This window comes from Mixophyes fleayi, chromosome 11, assembly GCF_038048845.1.
Source record: "Mixophyes fleayi isolate aMixFle1 chromosome 11, aMixFle1.hap1, whole genome shotgun sequence".
NCBI classification, from domain to species: Eukaryota; Metazoa; Chordata; class Amphibia; order Anura; family Limnodynastidae; genus Mixophyes; species Mixophyes fleayi.
The window spans coordinates 39,665,947-39,690,568 of record NC_134412.1 but is presented as its reverse complement, the minus strand read 5'-3'; the positions used below and the strand labels follow the sequence as shown (position 1 = coordinate 39,690,568).

The 24,622-nt window shown below is 42.4% G+C and overlaps 1 long non-coding RNA gene across 1 annotated transcript; it reads left to right on the top strand.

The window, feature by feature from the left end:
• The first annotated feature begins 325 nt into the window (after positions 1 to 325).
• Positions 326 to 16,222, top strand: LOC142107329 (uncharacterized). The gene is made up of 4 exons (XR_012679942.1): positions 326 to 394; positions 1,183 to 1,263; positions 2,107 to 2,176; positions 16,114 to 16,222. It is a non-coding gene; the product is annotated as an uncharacterized LOC142107329 (long non-coding RNA).
• Positions 16,223 to 24,622: the final 8,400 nt, after the last annotated feature.

The following is a 24,622-nucleotide window of genomic DNA, read 5'->3' as shown; positions in this document are numbered from 1 at the left end:
AAAGGGAGGGTTGATGAGAGACAGCAGGACCAACTGGGAGAAAACGGAGAGGGCAGGAAGGAATAGGTGTGATGGATAAGATGGCCAGGAGGTGGTAGGATACGCAAATTTAAAAAGGTGAGTTTTGGAGTGAGCGTTTAAAGGACTGAATGTTTGAGGAGTCGAGTGAGGCAGGATGGGGAGTTCCAAAGATTAAGGGCAGCACGGCAGAAGTCTTGGAGGTGGGCATGGGAGGAGGTAATGAGAGGTGAATTGAGGCGGAGGGTAGAGGGGGATGAATAGTAACCCCAATCAACAGCATTTGTAAGTCTATCTCTTCCATGTAAAAAAACAATGTAATAATGTTTTTAATGCATTTTTTTTTCTCTTTTTATTTCAGTATGTAACACCTGTGGTAAGTTTCATTCTTAATCTATCCTCTCTTAACTAGACCTGTTACAAATTAAAATTTTCTAAATAGATTATAAATAGTTTTCTACCCTTTGCTCTAGAAATAACTACCGATTAAATTTGGATTATATTCATTTAAAAAGAAAGTCAACAAATACCACAGTAGTTTGTGAATTTAAAATGTGTTAAAATCAGCAATTACCACAATTATTTAAATTTCCTCTCAGAGTGAATTTATATTGCGATTGATACTCAATTCAATAACATTCACTCTAGACCATTTTGTTTAAGTTTTCATTGGAACACACACACACACACACACACACACACACACACACACACACACACACCCCAAACCCCTCAATTGTAGCAACATAAAACAAGCCTCATATTCAAGTATGCTATTTTGATATGAACAGAAAGGTAATCTCCATAGTGCTTTAAAATATACAGCAGGCCCCTCACCCCAAGCTTGTCAATGTCAAACTTGCAGTACTGAGTTGGTTTGGGATAGTTGCATAATTCTGAGACCTATAAATAGGATAGACATATTAACTAAGGTTTGCTCATTTTAAAACTACTACCCATTACTTTGTGCATGAAATATGCAATATTTTTAAATAGACATGTTCTCAAATAGTCAAGTTGATCCAGGTGAAACCGGAGTTGCAAGTTTCAAAATTTTTGCAACAGCATTTTCTCAATTAATTATTGATTTCTCAGTGTAAAAACGTCCATAATGTACTATAGCTATCCATTCACTGTATTGTTTAAACAAATCTTTTGTTACAGAAATGGAATCATATGAGATTGTCAACTGTCAGACCTGTCAGAAATATAACATGAAATGTAATGATCCAATAATTTGTGATGGTATGTATAAAGCACAAATCATGTTTCATATGCAGAGGGCACAATTTAAAATTTGATTCATTCCCAAAACTGTCATTACCAATCAATTGAAACATCTTTATGCATTTCTTTAAATATATATTTTCACATTTTTATACAGAACGTACAAATTTCCAATCAGTTATTTTTACCACCTGTCAAATTGAAAACAAAACAAACACAGGACCTTAAAAAGGAGTTCGTGTCCTCGTGCTTTTGGCCAATGTGGTGCAGTCAGACATAATAAAAATGTAAACATGTTTTGTTTCAGTCTATAGTAGTAATATGTAATATACACAAATCACTTTGGTCTTAGACTGCGTGATATTAGCACATACAAATGTTCTCCAATGCTTGTGTATAGAGTTTGAATAACTTGTTATGCTTGCTTATTGATTTAACAAAGAAGAAAATTAAACTAATAGGTTTTAACCCATAAATTTCCTACCACCTAAACTTGTGCTTTTCATGCTCAAAGTAGTACATCATATTTATCAACTTTGAAGCCACGCCCTCTGGGAGATCCTGGAGGGGGTGGTGTGAAGTGGCAGGGGACTGGGTGAACAGCGTCATTTTGGCCATACCCCTGTGATGTTATGGCGCAAAAGCATAATTTTTGCGGCAGGGGGGGCTGGGACAAAGTGCCGCAAACCACACCATTTAGGCTCCTCGCCTGCCCACTTCACTAGGAAATGGATAGGATGCGGGAGAATGGCCTTCTCTCCCAGGAGTCCGGGAGACCTACCCTGACATTGTAGGAGAGTGAGCAAGTATGTAGTACACATTATGTGAATTTTTTATTTATGTTGTTATTTTGTCTTTAAGGAAATAATATGATCCAGATTATAGCACCAACAATTGGAGGTATTGTTCTCACCTTGGCTATTTGTGGAGGGTAAGTTTAACAAAATAAAATATTCATCTTACTTGAAGTGTAACCATTATTATACAAAAATAAAGGTATAAGACATTTTTACTACATTAATAGCAAGTAATACTTTAGTACAATATATAAAGTCAAATATAATGACTTAATGCCCATAGTGATATGCTACAAAACATGTGCATTTGCTACCCATAAGGATTCCCTTTCACACTTGTTTTTATGTCAAGAACACCCTATTTTCCTAAAGCAAACTGGTCATTGGTAGTCTGTTGCACCCTTAAAATACTAGCATACAGATCAAGTTTCCTCTTAGTGAAGCCAAAACTCGTCCTAGAAGCATGATAACACCCTAAGTGACACATCCTAGTTGCGCAGGTGAGACTTTAGCCTCTAACCTATTGGTACATTCATAACTTTCAATTTTCTTTTCTATTGCAATTCCAGTTTACCAATTGCTTTGTGTCAACAGTTTTTATTGGAAATTGGGAGTAAGTGAACAGAAAAAGCTATAAATATAGCAGCAAAGTATGTAATTAGAGGTTACAGAGATTAAAAAATGTCCATCTAGGAATTAGAATAGTTTTTATGTAGAAAACAGCAGCTGTGAACTAGCTAAACATATGTCCAGAGAGAGTAATGAAAATGTTTGTGGAATACATTTTGGAAAATGGTTACATTCCCTTTCTTTAAATGCAGAAGTTCTAAATTCTAAAAAGTCTCCATGGAGCAGTTAAGGTTCACCCCCTGAAGGATCCACATAGGCTGAAGGAGGTCAGGAGATTTGCAGGATTGAGAAAGCACAGCGGTTTTAGTTTAGCACAGAAACATGAGAAATGTTCTAGATCCGATGTCTCCTCAGACCTTCACTAACACGGGGGGGAAGTTGCTAAAATGAATGTAAATGTATGTAAATTGCTTAGGTCTAAATATCATATCAATAGGAGCAAACTGGTTTCAGTGCAATTGGTGCTCACAGAAAAATATTTTGGACCTGGTGGGTACACTATTGTGTGCTTTACGTCTTCCTTCCATCTAGGAATTGAAAGCGGTTTAATTAAAGTGTAGGATTCTGCAATATATTTACCACTTGGAAATGAGACCTTTATTAGAAGGTAAATAAAACAGAACCAGAGAAGAAATCTGTGCAGCCCCCACTCCCTATAGTTTAGCATAGGCAGACTTTCCCTCTTCTCCCTATAGTTTAGTACAGGCAGCTCCCCCGCTCACTTACCTTTAGTTGCTCTGTCCGGCGTCACTCCTCAGATCAGGCAAACAGGAAGTGAAGTGAGGCTTCCTGTTTGCCGCACAGCTAGCGATGGGCTGCCTGTTGCCGTCACTGACCACCAATGCTTTTTATCACTTTACTCCCTCCCCACTCCCCTCCAGGTCCGCCCCCCGCACCTCCCCTGCATTTGCGCCTACCCCCATCCCCAAAGCCACCTATCTGTTATAATGATGTACACGGCTAGTTTCTAAAGTGCTCCTGATAAAGACAACCTGAAATCTAAATTCTTAAATGAACCTAATCCTTATCTCCTAAATGAGCGTGTACTAACTATCAGCCTATAATAATTATTAATGAAAATAGAGCAGCGAGCTCAGCGTAACGCTGAGCTCGCTGCTCTATTTTCATTAATAATTATTATAGGCTTAGATAAGGATTAGGTTCATTTAAGCATTTAGATTTCAGGTTGTCTTTATCAGGAGCACTTTAGAAACTAGCCGTGTACATCATTATAACAGATAGGTGTCCTCAATTTTTTAGCTTTTTTCATTATCAAGCTACACCTTTCGATGTGGGAACTAGGAACATTGGTTTATAGACACCAAATAAGGGAGTAAAGGGTATATTTCGTACCAACTAGTTTATCTGAACCACAGATCTATCCCATTCAATACTTACCTCAGTTCCTTATTCATTAGCCTTAATCACGGATCCCTTTTGATATATAGCAATAGAGATTTAGCATAGGACCTCCTAGATATAGATTCATATCAATTAAGTGTACTCTATTATACTCTTCAGCCGCAATTTATATAGATTAATAGCAGCAAGCCAGCATGGTAGTATTCTACCTTTTAACTGAATTACTACAGGTTCAAAAATTACATTAATCAATTTTAATATTTCGATGTGACAATTTTTAACAAAATCAACAATAAAGTTTATTTGATTTTATTATAACAGTACACAACAACTATTTGTATAAAAGAGTGCCCACAAAATACTATTTCTTTCTTTTTCTTTCCAATATGATTAGTTGACTCATTAGTATTGGAGCACCTCCCCTATATGATTAATCATTATTTATGTAACTGGCTTATAAGGGGTTTAAGCTTGGTGCGGTGTAAAATCGAATCTGTTCAATACCACCATCTCCTCTGTCACCCAACTCCGCTGCCTGGGCGTTACCCTCGACTCCTCTCTCTCCTTCGCCCCCCACATCCAATCCCTCGCCCAAGCCTGTCGCTACCAGCGACGCAACATTGCCCGCATCCGGCCCTTCCTCTCCCAGGATGCCACCAAAACTATCATCCACGCACTCATCATCTCCCACCTTGATTATTGCAACCTCCTTCTTACCGGCCTCCCCCATTCTCATCTCGCCCCCCCTCCACTCTATAATCAATGCGGCTGCAAGACTCATCTTCCTTTCTCGCCGCTCCTCATCTGCCTCCCCTCTCTGCCTTGCCCTACACTGGCTCCCCATTCCTTACAGAATCCTTTTCAAACTCCTGACCGTCACTTACAAGGCTCTCTCCCAGTCTACTGCTCCCTATATCTCTAACCTCCTCTCCATTCACACTCCTGCCCGCTCCCTGCGCTCGGCCAATGACCGTCGCCTCTTCTCCACTCTGATCACCTCTTCCCACTCCAGAATCCAAGACTTCTCCCGTGCTGCCCCCCTTCACTGGAATGACCTCCCTCGCTCCATCCGTCTTTCTCCCAATCTGTCCTTCTTCAAGAGGGCACTCAAAACTTATCTGTTCCTAAAAGCTTACCAGCCTTCCACCTAACCTCTCCTGCACCTGTTCTTCCCCTTTCTCCTCCCGCCCCCCTGTTCTCTCCCTACTTACTTCAACTTGCTCCCTGTGTGCCTGAGATCTGTCTACCCTCCCTTAGGATGTAAGCTCCTTTGAGCAGGGCCCTCTTCCCTGTTTTCCATACCAGCTCTTCTGCTCCGTCTTTACTGCATTAGCCTGCCTGGAGTCTCTGAAGTTTTGGTATTTTTTGTTAACCGTTTGTAATGTGTCACCTTGTTTAGTCTACTGTTTGTGCTGTGTACGGCGCTGCATAACTCTTGTGGCGCCTAATAAATAAAGGATAATAATAATAATAAGACAAAATAAATGTGGGCATGAAAACAAAGGATATGAAGGACCCTGCTTATTAGAGAACTTACATTGCAAGTGGAAGAGGGCACAGCTGAAACAAGAAGAGCGAGTGTGGCTTAGAGTAGAGCAAGGGACAGCTCTGAGGGTATATTAGTGTTATCTGAGATAAGGTCATCGCTAAAAAAGCTGTGGAAAAGTCTGAGAGTGGTAAGGAATTCCATACATGGGGAGCAGCACAGGAAAAGTCCTGTAGGCTCGAGTAAGAGGTGATTACCAGAGAATCTGAAAAAAACCCCATAAAGGGGGTAATTGCTCTGAAACGGCTGCACGCAAAACCTTGCAGCCAAAGCTAGCATCCTGAGATCCAAAGCCCTGCAATATGTAGAATTTCACATAAGTGTGGACAGTCGACCACGTAGCAGCCCAGAACAACTGTTTGAAGCTCTGTGATGCGCCACCCAGGAAGCACCAACTGAGCTGTCAAACCCCCTGGCACCGGTCTAGCCGACTGAACATAGGCCAATCTGATAGTGGAAGTGATCCATCTAGCCAATGACAGCCTAGATGCCAGCCAACCCCTCTTGTGCGCATCATACAGCACAAACAAATTAGTAATCTTGCGAATACCTGCAGTACGATCCACATAACACCAAAGAGCCCGGACCGTGTCCATAATTAATAAGGACGGATCCGAAGATCATGAGCGTGGAGAAAAGGTCGGCACCACAATATCCTGGTTTAAATGAAAATGGGAGACGAATTTTAGGACTTTACAGTCTGATAAAAAGACCAGAAAAAGGGTAGGGGGGAGGGCACAACACCACAATGCCCGCATCTCAGACACTCAGCGTGCAGAAGAATCAGCGAGTAAGAAAACTACCTTCCAGGTGAGATAACGGTGATCCACTAATTACAACGGTTCAAAAGGTTCTTTGACCAAAGCCCTACCAACCAAATTAAGGTCCCAAAGCTCAACTGGGTATACAAACGGGGGTTGAACATGAAGAACCCCTGCAGAAAGGTATGAACCTTTGGCATACCAGTTGACTTGTGCTGGAAAAAGACTGACAGGCCTTTGTCAAGACGTGCCTGAAGAAAAGTGAGCAACCTGGAGAGGTTGAATCAAGAAGTGTGGAAATGGAGCCCTTTGCACCAGAGAATATATGCCTTCCATACCAGATAATTTGCAGCATAAGTTTACCTGGCCTTAATCATGGTTTTCACCACCGAGGGAGAGATTCCGCAAGCCCGAAGTATTAGGGTCTCAGTAGCCACGCCGTCAAAGTCAACCAACCTAATGAGTGGCAGCGAAGAGGACCTTACACAAGCAGGTAGGGATAGAGAGCCAGTCTGAACGGAGGGCCTATAACAATCCTGAGAAGAGTACCATGATCGGCGGTGCCAATTTGGAGCCACCAGAATGGCCACCACCCATTCAGGCTTCAAATTCTTGAGCATCCGCGGAAACATAGGGAGCGGGGGGAAACGGGTACCATATAAACAAATAAGTGCCGACTGCGCTCGCAAGGTGATAATAGAGCACAATAAGATGAATAGTCAACCTGATATTAAATAATATAGAACCATATAATACAACAGTTAACCATATGATAGCTTTAGGTGGTGTATAAGTGTATGATGTAACAGAAAATATTAATATCAATCTACATGTAGTTGGTTGCAAAATCCCTAATGCATGAAGTCACATGGATATCAGGTCTCTTTACAGTACTGGCAAAAATGGAAAAAATAATAATGGAAAAAATAAAGATGAACTGTACATCAATGAAGGGATAGTCCGGAGAGCCTAGATGTATCCACATGAGTCAGGATGACTTAAAATAGAAAAAAGGGGGGAAGAAGGGACAAGTAGAGGGAAGAGTAGATAGAGGGAAAGGGGGAGGAAAAGGAGGGGTATGTGTTAGTATAAACGTGTATGCAATACAATATTAAAACACAAATAGGCAATCTAAAATCTAGGCAATACAAATGATGAAATTGAGACTTGCATAAAATAGTAAAACCGGTTTAATGAATAGTATTATTGGCCACAACAAAGACGGCCCTATATAATAAAAACAATTGCCGGTAAAACAATAAATATATGAAAAGAGAGAGAAGAAAAAGTTCCAGGGTGTCACCACCAAAACTCACACTAAAGTTGGTAGACTAGCGTGGGAATATAGCTGGATGGAGATGCGATAAGGTCCATTAATTTCCTTCCTAGAGGAACTCCAGAGTGGGCCAGGTAGTGGCAACGGTCGCGCCTGTATGTGTGGATCCGCAGAAGCGATGCGTTCCACAGTGGAATGCAAACACACTTCCTGTCTACGGATGCCAGTAAGTGTCAAAAATGTCCCAGGATACCACAGAACAGAAGGACTTTGAAGTTCAGATGCTACGCCATGAGATCTATGTCTAGCAGACCCATACGCTGAACGAGGTGGAACACGTCCCTGTGCAGGGACCATTCTCCTGGATGGGCCTTGTTGCGACTGAGATAGTCGGCCTCCCAGTTTTCCACCCCTGGGATGAAGATGGCCGAGATCACCGGAACATAACATTCTGCCCACGACATTATCTTGGATGTCTCCTTCATGGCCGTGAAGCTGTGGGTGCATTCCTGGTGGTTCAGGTAGGCCTCTGTGTCGCATTGTCCGACTGGACCTTCAGCGGCTTGCTCGCCAGAAACCTTTGGGCCTAGATGAGCACTCTGTAAACAGCCCAAAACTCCAGCACATTTATGGGGAGAAGCGCCTCCTGGAGGTCCTAAAGAACCTAGAACTGGAGAGCAGCAATAAAACAGAGACCATGGTGCCCAACAACCGCATGCCCCAGGAAGGACATCGTAAATTGCAGCCGACGGGTCATTACTTGGTAGGATGGTGCTTTCAACAGAAAGTCATCCAAGTAAGGAATAACTGACTCCCTGGGAGCGGAGAAGGCCATGGCCACGGCGACATTCACCTGGGTGAAAACCCTTGGGGTGGTATTTAAACCATAAGGGTAACGCCCAGAACAGGTGGTGGGCGTCCCGCACCGCAAAGTGGAGGAGGTAATGATGCCATATTGAAACATGGAGGAAAGTGTCCCTGATGTCCAGTGAAGCATGGAACTCTCCTGGTTCCACGTCCACGGTGACAGACTGTAGAGACTCTATCCTGAAGCCCAGGACTCACACCCGTTTGTTGAGGGTTGTTAAGTTAAGGATCCATCCGGCTTCAGAATTAGAAAAAGGTTGGAGTAAAACCCCAAACCTCTTTCCAGCGGAGGAACTAGAGCGATTATCCCGGAATCCAGCAGTTTCTGGATTGTCTCTCAGCATGCTTTGTGCAGGAGACTGCAGGCTAGAAGGCCTGTGGTGAAAAATCAGTGGTGTGGGAAGTGGAGCAGGTCAAAAATATATCCCTGAGTGACAATCTCCCGCACTCATGAATCGGAGAATGATTCCAGCCATTTTTCCTGAAGCCGCATGAGCCAGGCTCCCACCACATTCCCATTGGCTGGGGGTCACACCATGCTTAGATCAGCTTTGTCGGCCTTGGGTTCCCTTGTCTTCTGGGCACGCAGCCCCAATGAAACCCTCTCCCGATGAGACAACCGAAACCTAGAATGTTTAGGTTTTTCTGGGAAACCAGTAAAAAGGGGTCTTTTTTCTGGATAAGCTGGTCTAACCGAGCTCCAAAGAGGAACACAGCTTTAAAGGATAGTGCTTCTAAGGTCCGCTTGGAATCCGCGTCTGTGGACCAAAGTCATAAGGAGTGCCAAGCTGCTATAATGAGCGCCGATAGCTTGGATATAACAGACATAGTGTCCAAGATGTATGGCCCAGAAATTCAGCTGCTTCTCTAAAATATGATCTGTCAATACCAGTAACTCAACTTGTGGGTTGTTGTCACACAGGCCCTTCTCTAGCTGTTCGGCCCAGGACTGAATCTCCTTGTTTACCCAGACAATCGACATGCCTGGTCTGGAAATGCTACCACATACACACACACTGGCAGGCTCACTCACACACTCACATACTATTGTTAAACATAAAAAAGAAAAACAGGAAATTTAAAAAAACCAAACAAACAAAAAAAATAAAAACTGTCCTGTATGGAGTAGCATAGCAAGGGAGCAAGATGCAGTGTATAGGGTTTGAAAATGGAGTCTCTGCTAAGGAAGCGCGCCAGTAGGAAGGGCGCAGAATGGAGGACCTCTGCTTCCTATCCAAATCATGAAGGAATAGGAAGTCTGTGGGCAGCAGACTCTGTTCCTTTACTGCGTCCCCTTTGACTAAGTGCAGCCAAGGCTGTGCTCTCTGATTCAATGGAGATCTGCTGTGGCTGCTTTGTTTCCCCCTGTCCCGCAATGCTTGCTGTCTAGAGGGAATGCAACTGCAGCAACTGTCAATAGGTCAGCACTGGCCGCCTGCACCACTGACAGCCGGCTGCCATATCTGTAAAAATAAATGCAGTAGTGCTGGGGGTGAAGGAGGCTGCAGGCTATCCACAGAAGGCATCCCAGAGCCCAGCACATCTAAGTATAAAAATTAAAAAATGAAAGTGGAAAATAAAGTTTAAAACGATTAAAATAAAGGGCAGGAGCCCTGAGAAACATGCCTGACTCCTAAGGGCACTTAAAATAAACTGAATACTCCTATGGGCTGGGGTATTGTAGGGGTGGAGCAACACTCAACAAGCTTAATATTTAAAGTGCTTCTGAATCCAGGACCACCTACTACCCCCAATGTGTCACAGTGTCCCCCAATAGTACCACCGAACTGGGGAAAAAAATAAAACACATTACAAAAAGAACAAAATTACATAGTGCTGTGGGGGCAGTGGCAAACAGGGAGCAACCTCGCATGAAGCAAGCCAGTGTCTGGGAACATGGGTGCAATGACAAGGCTTGAGATGCTGTAAGAGGAGAGATCAGGCAGAAGGTACCTCAGTGATGCCATGGTTGACAGGACAAGGTTAAGCTAGGAAATGAGAGGAAAGAGGGCACTGCCCATGACAGTTTACAATCTAGAATGGAGGGGCAGACATAAAAGAGGGTGACTAGGTGTGTGGGGCAATGGGTATAAGGTAGGAGGAAGATGGGCAGGCTTTGAAGAAAAGATGAGATTTTAGGGAACGTTTGAAGCCTTGGAGACTAGCAGACCTGAGGAGAAGGTAGTGTTGTCAATGGAGAGTGAGGAAGGTGAGTACCTTAAGGGAACAGGATCTGTCAATTAATAGTTATCAGAAAACTGTCTTTCTGGAAATCTAAACACGATGTTCAAAAATCTGGTTCAACCAGTGCTAGGGGCATTTAGTGATATTAAAGTGAGAGTTTTAGCTTATATGTCATGATACGCTACTTTCCCTTTGAGTCACTAGTGAGTTTTTAGTCAAGAAACACACATTAACATTAAGCATTAATAAAATGTGACTTATAAGTAATAGAAGACTTGATGACTGAGTAGAAGATTGGATAGGGATTGGAGAGGTTACATAGCAGTTAGAAAGAAAAAAAAAAAAAAAAAAAGAAGAGCATGAATAATGAGGCAGCTTATCACACCTAACCCATTGTTGTAGGCGAGATCGGTGGTATTTGCTTTCACAATTACCACCATTCCGACACCGAGGAGTACTACACTTAAATTCCGAATGTCCGTCAGTAGATTTCCACGTCATCGCGACCTGTATCACTTAATTTAAAGTGGAAATGTCAGGACCCCACACAGGTTAAAGTGCTTAAACACTTAACCCTACATTGCGCTTTAAATTAAAAGTGATACAGGTCGCGATGACATGAAAATCTACTGACGGACACCTGACTAGTCGGAATAACTGAGTCACCATTCTGCTGCGATTGGAGATCTACAGCATTGGTTTGGAGGCAAGTTTACTTACATTGCAGTCGTTTTTTCCCACATTCGTAATGTAAGTGTAGTACTCCTCGGTGTCGGAATTATCTGCACCGTTAAAGAGTTCCCAACCCAGCGAGATATGTTATCACGTTAATGAGCATACACTTATACATAAGTTAAAACATAAAAGATGTATGGTCCGTCTAATTTTTAAATATGCAGAGAGAATCTTCTTTAGATGGATTAGATATTGTGAAATCTGGGGTTCTACATAGAATATAAAACATATAAATAAGCTATAGACGTAGCATAAGGTAACATGAGGGATAAATGGCTAGTTGTTATGAACCACACAATCAGCAAATAATAACTCCTATACAGAACCTATGGAGCGGGATGTTTTTCACCGTTAGCGGCCACCTTTCCCAGAACCACATGGTTCACTGGTATTTGGATGCCCCCTGGAGTCAGGAAACTCGCAACATTGGAACAACATGCGAACAAAACAAGATAACAGGACACAAAATTGAATGGTCATTTGCAAGTTGGGTCAGAGGAAGGAAGGAGGGGTAAACGAAGTCAAGAAACATTCCAGGAGTTCAAGGGCAGACAGAGATCCAACAGAAAGGCCCAGTGAACAAAGTCAAATACAGAAATCCAGTAGCAGAAAATAATCAAATCTCAGGTTTACACAGACTTGTTCCTGCATCTTTATCCAAACACCAACAAGGCGATAATGGCAATGAGTTTATTGATGTATGTCCTGGCCATTGTTATTTCCTCTGGAAAGGTTCTGCAGTTTTGTATTGTATGCTTTTCAGTACCACCTCTTGCTGCTGCTTTTCATGGAGTTTAATAAGCTCATTATGTAACAAAGCAAACTCTTGAGAATTCAGCCTCTGAATGGTCTGTTCTGCCTTATAAGTCTGAAAGAGTCACACGAAGATCTTTGAGGAAGTTCCAGGTATCAACAATTATACCCTTACAAGGTGAGGTAAGAAGTATAGGAGCATAAGAGGGGAATATGGGTATTAAATCAAGGATACGCACTCTTTCACTTTTGGGAGGTGGTTCCACCATCCTGGAAATGTTATGAGCATGCGTTATTTTTTTCCATTGCTGAAGAGAACGGGGAGACAGAGTTGGCTCTCTTATACTTTCAAAGAAATATCAACATCCATGTGTTTTTATTAACATAACACTTTGGGGCATATTCAATTAGCTTTTGGATTCGTGGTAACGCGCCGGAACAGCCGCGAAACGTAATACACGGTACCGCAATAACGTGGATTTTCGTTCGCAGCCCATAGGGTTGCGAACGAAAATCCGCGTTAATGCGGTACCGTAATACCCGCAAGAACGCGCACTTTTCGCGGTAACGATCCGAAAGCTAATTGAATATGCCCCTTTGTGTTAATCAGCCAATTTTTGTAATATATTAGTTTTGAATAGACAACTTTTAAAATTATTAGGGGTTCTCTCGCTAACCAGCACATATGACTGAAAACTGGTATGCATAACAATAGGATTTGGTAGCACAAATAATGGGGGATGCTCAAGCACACACAGAGCTGGCTCCTATGCATTAGTGAAGACGGGGTGTGAGCTCAAGTGAATTCAGTTTATATCCGTTCATAAATACATAAAGCCACCCTAATTTACTGCTTTTAGCAATCAAGGTCTTCAAGGCCCAACATTTCAATTGAGTGTTCACTTTATTTTACTTCCTATTGTTTCTGGTATAACACTGAACCCAGAGCTCATATTTAATACATCTGGGATAAGGGTGTAAACTAGGTTAGTGTGGAATGTTGTAACTACTGCAAAATGTTGTTGTTTGTACCATTGATCATGGCCATCATCATCAAATAGATTATTTAGCAAGGAAGGATATTCACACATACTACCCATTGAACTAAATTTGCTAACACAGATATCTTGAATAAGACAGGAGGCGACGATCTAGATTGGAGGTAACAAGTGGGCCACCATACCTGGCATAAGATCAGCCAAGCAGTCAGGCTAAACCACGTTTTTGTTTTAAATGGTAAAATACAGTATTCTCTTCGCTTTTGAGTCCATGTGTAAGGAATAGAATCTTTTCACTTCGGTATTTGTTGCCCTGAAATCTGTATTATACCAAATGTACCCATTTGCTGAATTACTTCACTCTTCAATGACCATTCTCCTTGATGGATCTTATACCAGCTGACATAATCTGCCACTTTGTTGTTCTTTCCCGCCATCTGAAGTGCCGAGAGGAACTTTAGATTGTTTTCTGCCATCATGTGTTTGTTCTTGGTGCCTACTTGTCTGTTTATTAAGGCTACAACCATCAGATTGTCTAAAAATATCCTTAGATGATTGTGTTGCAGTTGAGTCATAAAGTGTTGTATTGTATGTGCTATTGCTTCCAGTTTGTTTGCATGCATGTAGTCTCTTTTCCTTTTGATGCCATACACCTCATATTACTTTTGTGTTCAGATAAGCTCCCCAGCCATTGGCTCTTAAATCTGTCATCACCACAGTCCATTCTGGTTCTCAGAGGGGTACCCTACTTTTCTTTAATATTGATTTTCAACACTAGTCCAGACACTTTCTGATGCTGTGTAAAACTTAAAAGGTTGATTCAGGAATTCTGGATGGCGCTCCACTTGACTACATCTAGTTGTAGATTCCTAATGCAACAGCAGCACAAGAAGATTACTTGTAACGTTTATGATGCAGCCATGTTCCTGTAAAAATTAAAATACCTTGAGTGCTTTGGTTTTGGTTTGGTTCTTTCCCATTACCAAGACACCATTCACATATGGCAAAACTGCAATTCCTTGTTTCCCGAGAGCGGTCCTCCGGACCACCAGTAACTGTGTAACTGTTTTGGGAGAGGTTTTCAGGTCAAATGGTAGACAAGCAAACTGGAAACGGTGTGCCAGATTAAAGAATCTAAGGTGCAATTGGAATGCGAAACTAGGCTTCCTTTAAATCTATTGATGTAAATAAATCTGCTTCCTATACTGCTCTGTAACATGAGTTTACAGACTCCATGCAGAAGTGTCTTCTTTTCACAAGCTGCTTAAATCTTACTCAGATCTAGAACAGTTTGAAAGCGTCCAGACTGCTTTTCTACCAGAAATATTATGGGGTAAAAGTCGGTTTCCTTTTGATTGATAAGTACTGGACAAATTATCCATTTATTCAAAATTGCTTGTAGACTGCTGCATAAAGCTTCCATTTGCACTGGAGATTGTGGGCTCCATGATTTTTACAAAAACATTTTTTCTTGGGCACAGACATTCTATTTTGCAGCCATTGCTTGCAAAGTGCTGGACCCATTGGCCCTATGAAGTAAGTGTCCAAGTCTCCACAAGTCGATTGGGTGAAATGACTACATGCTATCTAGTATACAGTTTGCCTGGAGAATAAGTTATGGTTTACTTGATGTATTTACTTTCTGTACCTTTTGGAATGATATCCAGTTTTTTACCAAACAGAAAACTCCCCTTCTAAGGGGACTGTAGTTACTCAGTTCTTAGATTGCTAATTTGCTGTCCATTGACGAGACTAACCAGAGTGCTTTTCTGTCTACCATTATGTAAGCTATACTTCTGAGAGCCTACTACTATCCAGCAATGCTTGACATAGTTAGTCAATTTGTTTCTCATAATTTCCATATTTTTAGCAGTTTTTGAAGACAAGCAAGCTACTGCAGAATCTAATTTAGGTACTGAATTCCATGGAAGTCTCTTCTTCCTGAAAGGGTTACAAGTCCAATCTTTCCATATTAGAGTGTTTCTCTGATTAAACTCAGCAATTCTTTAATCACTGTGTACTATGAACACTGTGCAATTATACGGTTTTTGTTTTAATCAAGCAAAGTAGATGGAGATTGTGTATGCTGTATACCCATACTTTTATTAATATTTTTAAATTTAAATATCCAGTCTTAATATTAAATGCCCTGGAATCCTCTTTAGCTTCCCCTTCTTCAGTGTCAGATGAGCTTGCCCTACACAAAATTATAGATTCCTCTGAAGACAATTCCTGTACATTACTCCAGTCTGCGATATTGTCCATTTAACTCCTTGGGTTTACTGAAGCTTCTCTGTAGACACATAACATCATAAATCCAACTAATAACTCCTTATAATGTTCTGGGGGTTGCACCGGGCTATTTCCTTTAAGGATACACTCTAAACATAAGGCTTCCTTTTAATCACTGGATACTTTCACATGCTACACAAACATGATTACATAAATTTACTAGTTTTCTATCCTTCCCCAAGAAGGAAATAAATTACAGACCTAAGGTAGCTAAAATCTAAAAGAACACAAACATCCATTACTAGGGCTTTCCTAAAACGCCTGTAACTCTTACTGCATCTAAAACTTTGGGAATGGCCCTGGGGAATCACTCCATGCCCTAGTGGGCCGATCCATCTGGAATAGACACGAGGACCTTGCAAATCCTCTCTGGGATAAAGGTAAGCCTTCAAAACAAACAAAAACCCCCTGACTGCTCTGCCACGGTCTTACTCAGTTTGAGGAAGGAAAGGAGGAGTCACACTATATACCTTTCAGGGGTGTCAACTTTTTCCTGTCTCTAGTCAGCTGATTTAGTATTAAGGCATTCATGTGGGCTGAAATGGGGAATAAAAATTCTTAATGGTAACTGCTACTGCAACTATAAATGGAACTGCCTACCAAGTGCAGCTCGTTTTGTAATATTTACAGTTTTTAACGAAAATAATGCAGTTTCTTTTCTCTGCAGATGTTGCTGGAAGAAAAAGAAACAAAGGCCAACTGAAACATCTGTATGTAATTCATTTTCAGAAGACACTATTTCTACAGAAGAAGCCATTTGTTCCACTAACAAATAAAACAGCACAAGGGGAAGTAATTCTTTGCATTAAAGAACAAATATGCAATACTAAAAGTGGCTGATATGTGTATGTGTCATGGCAACGCAACTGGAAGAGCCGGCTCAACAAAATGGAGAGGGGAAAATACATCAGCTCCTCCATACACTACTTATGCTATATAATTCTCAGAGTAATATAAACAAATATTAGTCTTCCCTTACACATCATAAAATACACGACATATTGGGCCTTATTCATTAAGCAACTTATGCCGACACATGCTGTACTTTGTGTAAAATCACTCTGCACATGCCCAAAAGAAGCTATGGGTAGTAAAGTACTCTCTGCCATATAAGGTATCTAACCTTTTTAAAACGTGCAACATGTCAACCTCTCCCCCAGTTCCCAGCTAGTGGCTATGCTTACTGATCTTTCAAGGAAGAAGTCCAGTGTACACAGGTAATCATATATAGAAGATACATAGGTTCATAGAAAGTGAAAGTGTATTTTCAGCAGTGCCTAAAATATTTAAAATTATAGTGCAGCGCTAGTACAAAATGCCAGTATGAAACTATTCTAAAGCTATTGGCATAAATTTCAAGCAAAACCCAGTAAAGCAACAATGTGATGGCAAGTTGAAGAACATGGTGTAAAATGCATGGCACTGGAACAGGCGCGGGCTGGCTGATTTCAGCTGGGGGGCGCACAGGTGGTTAATCAAGCAATAGAGCATCTGGGGGCCGGCCGGCCTGAACAGCGGTGAGACAGAGCGGCATGGGGGGCCCCCCCGGCCCATCACTGGAATAAAAAATTTTTGCTTTTTTTTAACAGATTAATTACAGAAGTAGAATGACCACCACCATAGTGGAATCAATCCATGATATGAATAGTGATAACAATTAAAGTGATATAAAATTTATAATGCCTTAAATTGTTCTAAGCAAACAAAAATAAAAAACACTTGATTGCTTTGAGTGTGTCTTTAATTACAAATATCACACAAGGATTATAGTATTTCAATAACCAAAACTTCCCAAGGTCAGGTTTCAGGTGGTCTACAAGTAAACGGAAAGTAGTTTACAATGCAAAAAAAAATGCCCAAATATTGCACTATAATTCTATTTATCAGAATCTTTAGTTAATGTTATATTATGCATCCAAGCAGATTAAGCTAATGAACCACATAGCATAACTATTTTACAAAACATTTTTCCTACTCTCACACACTTATTGTCTTGTCCATGCCAAATACTATAGGCAGACCGATGCAAAGGTTTAGTAGTTTTCAAATTTTTTTAAAAACAGTAAGAAAGACGTAGTAAACTGGTTAAGTACTTAAAATAAACCTTTCAGCAAAACACAGTGAAGCATCCAATTTGTGTGCTGGCTCAGTGCAATTTAGTTTATAGACTGTATGGTCATAAATTTGATTCAGCCAACAACACAATTGCCCCCAGTGTGTATATGCAATTGGAGCTCTTTAAATCTTAAGCTTTGAGTGTTGAGCAGTCACACAACCCTTATAACCTTCAAACATAGTGAAATGTACATTTTTTTGATCTAATAGTTTACTTAAGATGTGTTAGTGGCTGCAATATAAATTAAAAACCTGAAAAAGTGTAAATCACTACATCATGCTTACCTGAAAACCTGGTGTTCATTTTAAAACAGCCTATAAATATCTACATTTCAGAAGTGCAATTTGTTTTTTACATGTTAATTAGGACTTGTTTCACTTATGCAAAAATCAAGAATTGGTTAGGGCACCAAACATTGCTCTGAATTTCTGATTTATTCACAAGACACTTGTTAAAAAAAAAAGCTGCACCGTCCAAGTGGGTTTCCCTGATCATATAAAAACATTAGTTGCACATGATTAAGAACGCAAGTAAAAAACAATTACAACATTCTGGTGAAAGTGGAATGTACAATACGCTGGAAAGGTACACAGTTCGAGACTTGACAATGGAAGGCACTTGATATTTCAGTATGCAAATTATCACTGCTTCCCATAAGCAACAAGTACAAGATTCAATACTAAATTCATTTTACTTTAAAGATTTTAACATCATTGGAAAAGTCCCCCTTTGTCTACCAACCTTGCTACACAGGGCTTAAGAGAGAAATCTCCCCATATCATACCAAGAACAGTAAAATGCTTGTGCTTTGCTGGTCTATACGCCAAAGGAGAGGTGACTGGAGCAAGATCTATATAACAACCATATGCTTTCTTACCGCTGTAGTACCCCAGTGCTATATGTATCCTTAGATGAAGAATCCCCCCATTCCAGTTCTGATCTAAGAACTGTAAAAGGAGCAGCAAGAAAATTTACACTTTCAGTTGCACACACACACACATCAATCAGACACATTAAAACCACTGACAAGTGAATAACACGGATCATCTTGTTATAATGGCACCTGTCAAGGGGTGGAGTATAGTAGGCAGCAAGTGAACAATCAGTTCTTGAAGTTGATGTGTTGGAAGCAGGAAAAATGGGCAAGTGCAAGAATCTGAGGGACTTTCACAAGGGACAAATCAGGAATGGGTGTTTCTGGTATGCAGCGGTTCGTACCGAACAAACATGGTCCAAGAAAGGACAAGAGCTGAACTGGTGATGAGGTCTTGGGAGCCCAAGGCTCAATGATGTGCGTGGGGGTGGGAAGGTTAGCCCATCTAGTGAAATCCCACAGAAGAGGGACAAAGTTGCTGAAAAAGTTAATGTTGGCTATGATAGAAAGGTGAACATAGGGCATTGCAGCTTGCTGCGTAGCCGCAGACCGGTCATAGTGCCCATGCTGACTCCTGTCCCCGCCAAAAGAACCTACAATTGGTATGCGATTGCCAGATCTGGACCATGAAGTAATGTATAAAGGTGGCCTGTTCAGATGAATCACGTTTTCTTTTACATCATGTGGCTGGCTGTGTGCACATGCATTGTTTATCAGGGGAAGGAGATGGCATCAGGATGTGCTATGGGAAGAAGGCAAGCTGGCGGAGGCCGCGAGATGCTCAGGGCAATTTTCTGCTGGGAAACCTTGGGTCCTGGCATTCATGTGTATGTTACTTTGACACATACCACCTACCTATATATTGCTGCAGACCAAGTACACCCCGTCATGGCAACAGTATTCCTAATGGCAGTGCCCTCTTTCAAAAGGATTTGCAAAAATGTTCAGGAATGGTTTGAGGAACATGACGAGTTCAGATCTCATTAGGAGTGGGCATCTGTGGGATGTGCTGGAAAAACAAGTCCGAGCCATGGAGGCTGCACCTCGCACCTTACAGAACTTAAAGAATCTACTGCTATTGTCTTGCTGCCAGATACCACAGGACACCTTCAGGAGGTCTTGTGGAGTCCGTGCCTGGACACATCAGAGCTGTTTTGGTTGCACGGGGGGGGGGGGGGGGGGAAGTCGGGGGGGGGGAAACCAACTCAATATTAGTGGTTTAAATGTTGTGACTGATCAATAAATATATATTTATTTAGGAGGTACTCATAGTACTTTTCCAATTCTTGTAGGCTGCTGTGTTCAATTACAATGCAATGTAACATGTTACTACCGAAATAAATCCTTAATTATGCCTAGCAATAGGAGCTCAATTTCTTGTAATGTCAAGTGTCTGATCTTCATTGACAGTATTTCAACTCCTCTCTAGTAAGCCATAATTTGTTCATTTTCTTATGGACATGTTAGTTTACTCTTTATCAATGCTGTTTGAGTTTGCTTTGTTCTATTTACCTTATTGTGAGCTTTGCACCAGCCAATATGTACAGGTGGCGATTATATGATTTGTTCACTCTCACAATATTTGGTTTACTGTGTCTTGATAAAAAGTTGTGTGAAGCCCGAAATGTTGACTTCTTCAAATATGGAATAAAGCCTACAAGAATTGTTAAAGTCCTGTGTGAGTCTCCCAATTATATTCCATGGCCCTGTAGTTCCTGCACCCAGAGGCAAGTGATATCTACAAACAATGGAAAAATGAGATTTTTGCGCACCGTAAAATCCATTTCTCTGACTCCATTGGGGGATACCGCGAGACATTGGGGTATAGTAGTGGGCTCAGGAGTCTTGTCACTTTAACTGCTAAGTCTTTGGACTCCTCCCCTGCTATGCCCCTCCTCTCCAGTGAGATCCTCAGTTTTGAATAACCAAGAGTGAACGTAAAAGGAGGTAATATAAGCTGGAAAGGTCTTAAACTATAAAGAACCATAACCAAAGTTTTCACACACAGAACTATATACAGAGCAAGTGAGGGTGCGCAGTGTCCCCCAATGGAGTCAGAGAAATGGATTTTACAGTGAGCAAAAATCTAATTTTCTCTTCCCCTGCCATTTGGGGACACTGCAAGACATTCGGGATATACCAAAGCTTCCTCAAAGGTGGGAATGCTCTGGACCAGCTGCACGCATAATCCTGCGACCAAAGCTTACATCGGCCGATGCAAAGCCTTGAAATCTATAAAATTTAGTAAATGTGTGGACGGAAGACCAAGTCGCCGCTCTACACAACTGCTCCGCCGACGCCCCATGTCTAGCCGCCCAGGAGGCACCCACTGCCCTAGTAGAATGTGCCCTTAAGTTCTGCGGAACTGCTAGAGAGGCTGAAATGTAAGCCTCACAAATCGTGGACTTGATCCACCAGGCAACTGACTGCTTTGAAGCAGGCTACCCTCTTTTATTGGCGTCATATAAAACAAAAAGATCTCTGGTCTTTCTGACCTGAGACGTACGGTCTACATAAACCTGTTGAGCTCGTACCACATCCAAATACTGCATAGACCCTTCTAAGGAGTCTCTTTGCTCGGAACGCCGGGACAACAATTTCCTGATTTAGGTGGAACCTGGAAACCACCTTAGGAACAAAAGATGGCTTGGTGCGAAGGATCGCCCTGTCAGCGTGAAAAATAAGAAAAGGGGGGTCACAGCGAAGAGCCCCAAGCTCAGACACTCTGCGAGCTGAAGCTATAGTCAACAAAAAAACTGTCTTCCACGTAAGATACCGTAAGTCAATAGACTCTAAAGGTCTAAACGGCGGCTTAGAAAGAGCACGAAGAACCAGATTGAGGTCCCAGGGCTCGACAGGATGGCAAAAAGAAGGTTGTATACGCAATACCCCCTTTAAAAATGTCTTTATGTCTGAAGAATCAGCAATATTTCTCTGAAAGTAGATAGAAAGGGCTGATATCTGACCCTTGAGGGAACCCAGATGTAAACCCTTCTGAACCCCATCCTGTAGAAAGTCCAGTAAGCGGGAAATCTTAAATTTTGAAGAGTGGAATCCTTTAGACTCACACCACACAATATATGCCTTCCACACTCTAATATATGGAAGACGAAGGAGGCTTTCTGGCCCTAATCATGGTAGTTATAACATCCTGAGAGAAACCCCTGGCTTTAAGTATTAGGGTTTCAATAGCCAGGCCGTCAAAGCCAGCTGATCTAAACCTTGGTAAAGGAATGGACCCTGAACCAGAAGATCTGCCTGCATAGGAAGCCAGAATGGATGAGCCCCTGCTAACAATAGCAGATCTGAGAACCACGCTCTGCGTGGCCAAAATGAAGCTATTAGAATAGCGGGAACTCTCTCCCTCTTCAACTTCTTTAGAACCCGCGTAATCATTGGTATGGGCGGGAAAATGTACACCATCCGATATGGCCAAGGGGCCGACATGGCATCTACTATTTCCGCACCTGGGTCTCGAGCTCTTGTTCCATAGCGCGGAACCTGATGGTTCAGTCTGGACGCCATCAGGTCTTTGTCCGGACAGCCGCAACGCTCCACCAGAAGGGAGAATACCTGACTGTTTAGAGCCCATTTCCCGGGATGAAGGATATGTCTACTGAGAAAGTCTGCTTCCCAATTCTTCACCCCCGGGATGTGAATGGCTGAAATCTTGGAAACCTGATGTTCTGCCCAAGCTAATATGCGTCTGGTCTCTCGCATGGCAGCCACGCTGCAAGTGCGCCCCTGGTGATTAATGTACGCCACCGTGGTGGCATTGTCGGACTGAATTTGAAGAGGCTTTCCTCTTAGAAATTCCTGGGCTCCTATCAGAGTGTTGTACACTGCTCTGAGCTCTTGAATATTTATAGGAAGCGTGACTTTCTGAGGAGACCAGACACCCTGAAGCCTCAGGGTTCCCGTTACTGTTCCCCACCCCAACAGACTTGCGTCTGTTGTGACTATAGTCCAAGACCAGGTCTGTAAGGATTGGCCTCTCTCCAAGTTGGTCTGGGATGTCCACCAGACAAGGGACAGCCTTGTGGGCGTGGACAGATGAATAATCTGCTTGTCTAAATTCTTCTGAGACCCTGACCACTTTCGCAAGATCTGTGCCTGAAGAGGAAGGGAGTGAAACTGCGCAAAAGGAATTGCCTCAAATACCGAGACCATTGTCCCCAGAAGTTTCATGCAACTGAGAACCGAGACTCTTTTTTTCATTAGAATCGCTCTGGTCCTTTTCTGCAGAGCTAGGACTTTTTCCCTAGTCTTTTTCCTCAGTCTCTGAGATAAAATCTCAGAGACTGAGTATTGAAAAGCAGACCTAGGAAACACATTTGTTGAGTTGGCACAAGAGATGACTTGGGTAAATTCAACACCCAGCCGTGACTCTGAAGAAACTGCATAACTGTCCGAATATGTTGGGATAGAAGAACTGCAGACGGTGCCTTCAACAAAAGGTCATCTAGATAAGGGATAATTGTTATACCCTTCTGGCGCAAAAGACTGGCCATGACTGCCATAATCTTGGTAAAGACTCTGGGAGCGGTAGCTAGGCCGAAGGGGAGAGCCCTGAACTGTAACTGCACTTCTCCTACTGCGAACCGAAGGAAACTCTGGTGTCCCTCCCATATCGGTACATGCAGACAGACATCAAGGATGCCTAAGGATGCCAAAAACTTCCCTTTCTCTATCCCTGCTATCACTGAGCGGAGGGATTCCATGCACAATTTCTGAATACTCAGCTGCTTGTTTAATGACTGAAGATTCAGGATGGGCCGGAAGGATGCATCTGGCTTTGGTACCAGGAAGAGGTTCGAATAAAATCCTAGACACCTTTCTAGAGGAGGCACATGAACTATAACCTGCGCCGCCAGAAGCTTCTGAACAGCTTCCTGAAGTGCAACATGTCTAAGGGGACAAGAGGGGAGAGGAGTGATGAAGAATCTGTGATGGGTGGAGTGGGCTAGGCCTATAACATAGCCCCGGGACACAATCCCTCGAACCCAGAGATCTGTTGTGGACTTCCACCATTGATCTCTGAATTGAAGAAGACGTGCCCCTACCTGATTGCCCCCCGAGGAACTCTGTCACATGGAGGTCTTGTCTGCTGGGCGAGAAGAACCTCTCCTCGCCGCACCTCTACTTCTATTAGCAGATGCCCTTGACGCTGAGTACTGTCCTTTATTAATAAGGGTACCTCCTCCTCGGGTAAAGCTGCGAAAGGAACGAAACCTACCCTGACGGGGCCTGTTGGAGACAGTAGGGAGAGAAGTGCTCTTTCCCCCCGTAGTCTCTTGAATGACCCTTTCGAGCTCCGCCCCGAATAGGGTTAAGCCATCAAAGGGTAAATTCTCTAACGCTCTCTTAGAGTCTGCATCAACCAACCATGTCCGTAACCATAGCTTACGATGAGCCGCTGCAATAAGAGAGGAGGCCTTAACATTCACCGACACCGCATCCATGGCTGCGTTTGCCACATACTACGAAGTCTCTAGAACATGCTCTGCAAGGTTTAAGATTTCTGTACAAGGAGTATTATCTCTAAGACCCTTAATCAACGCTTCCATCCATAATTGCACGGCCTTGTTAGCCCAGGCAGTGTATGCTGAGTGAAGAGCTAAATCACACTTTTTATCCGTGTAATCCTTAAGGGCTATCCGTTCTTGAACAAGAATAGCAGAAGAAGCAGCTAAACGGGCTACCGGGGTGTCAACCCTAGGTAATGACTCCCATTTTACTGTGTCCTCAGGTGGCAGAGGATAAAGAGATTTAAATGTTCCCGTCATCATAAATTGTTTACTTGGCTTATGCAAAGCTTCAGAAATAATCTCCAACATCTCTGGAGAATGGGGAAATGTAGCTAACTGAGCCTTCGCTCTTTTAAATAGAGAGATACCCGCGGCTGCTGAGGGCTCAGGATCAGCAAACCCTAAAGTATGCCCGATTCCTAAAATTAAGACTATTCACACTCGTGGACAGTCAGAGTCATAACGGCCCTTCCCTTGCGGGTCTACATCTACCTCACCTTCCTCTGCCGAGGATAGATCAAAGTCCTGATCTAGGTCCAGAGCTGTATCAGTAATAGCTCTCTTACCCCTCTGGGAAGTAGCTAATAACCTATCTTCTCTGTGGGTTGACCCCACTTGTAATGTGGAAGCGTTCTCGTCAGACTGCCTGCCTGCAAGT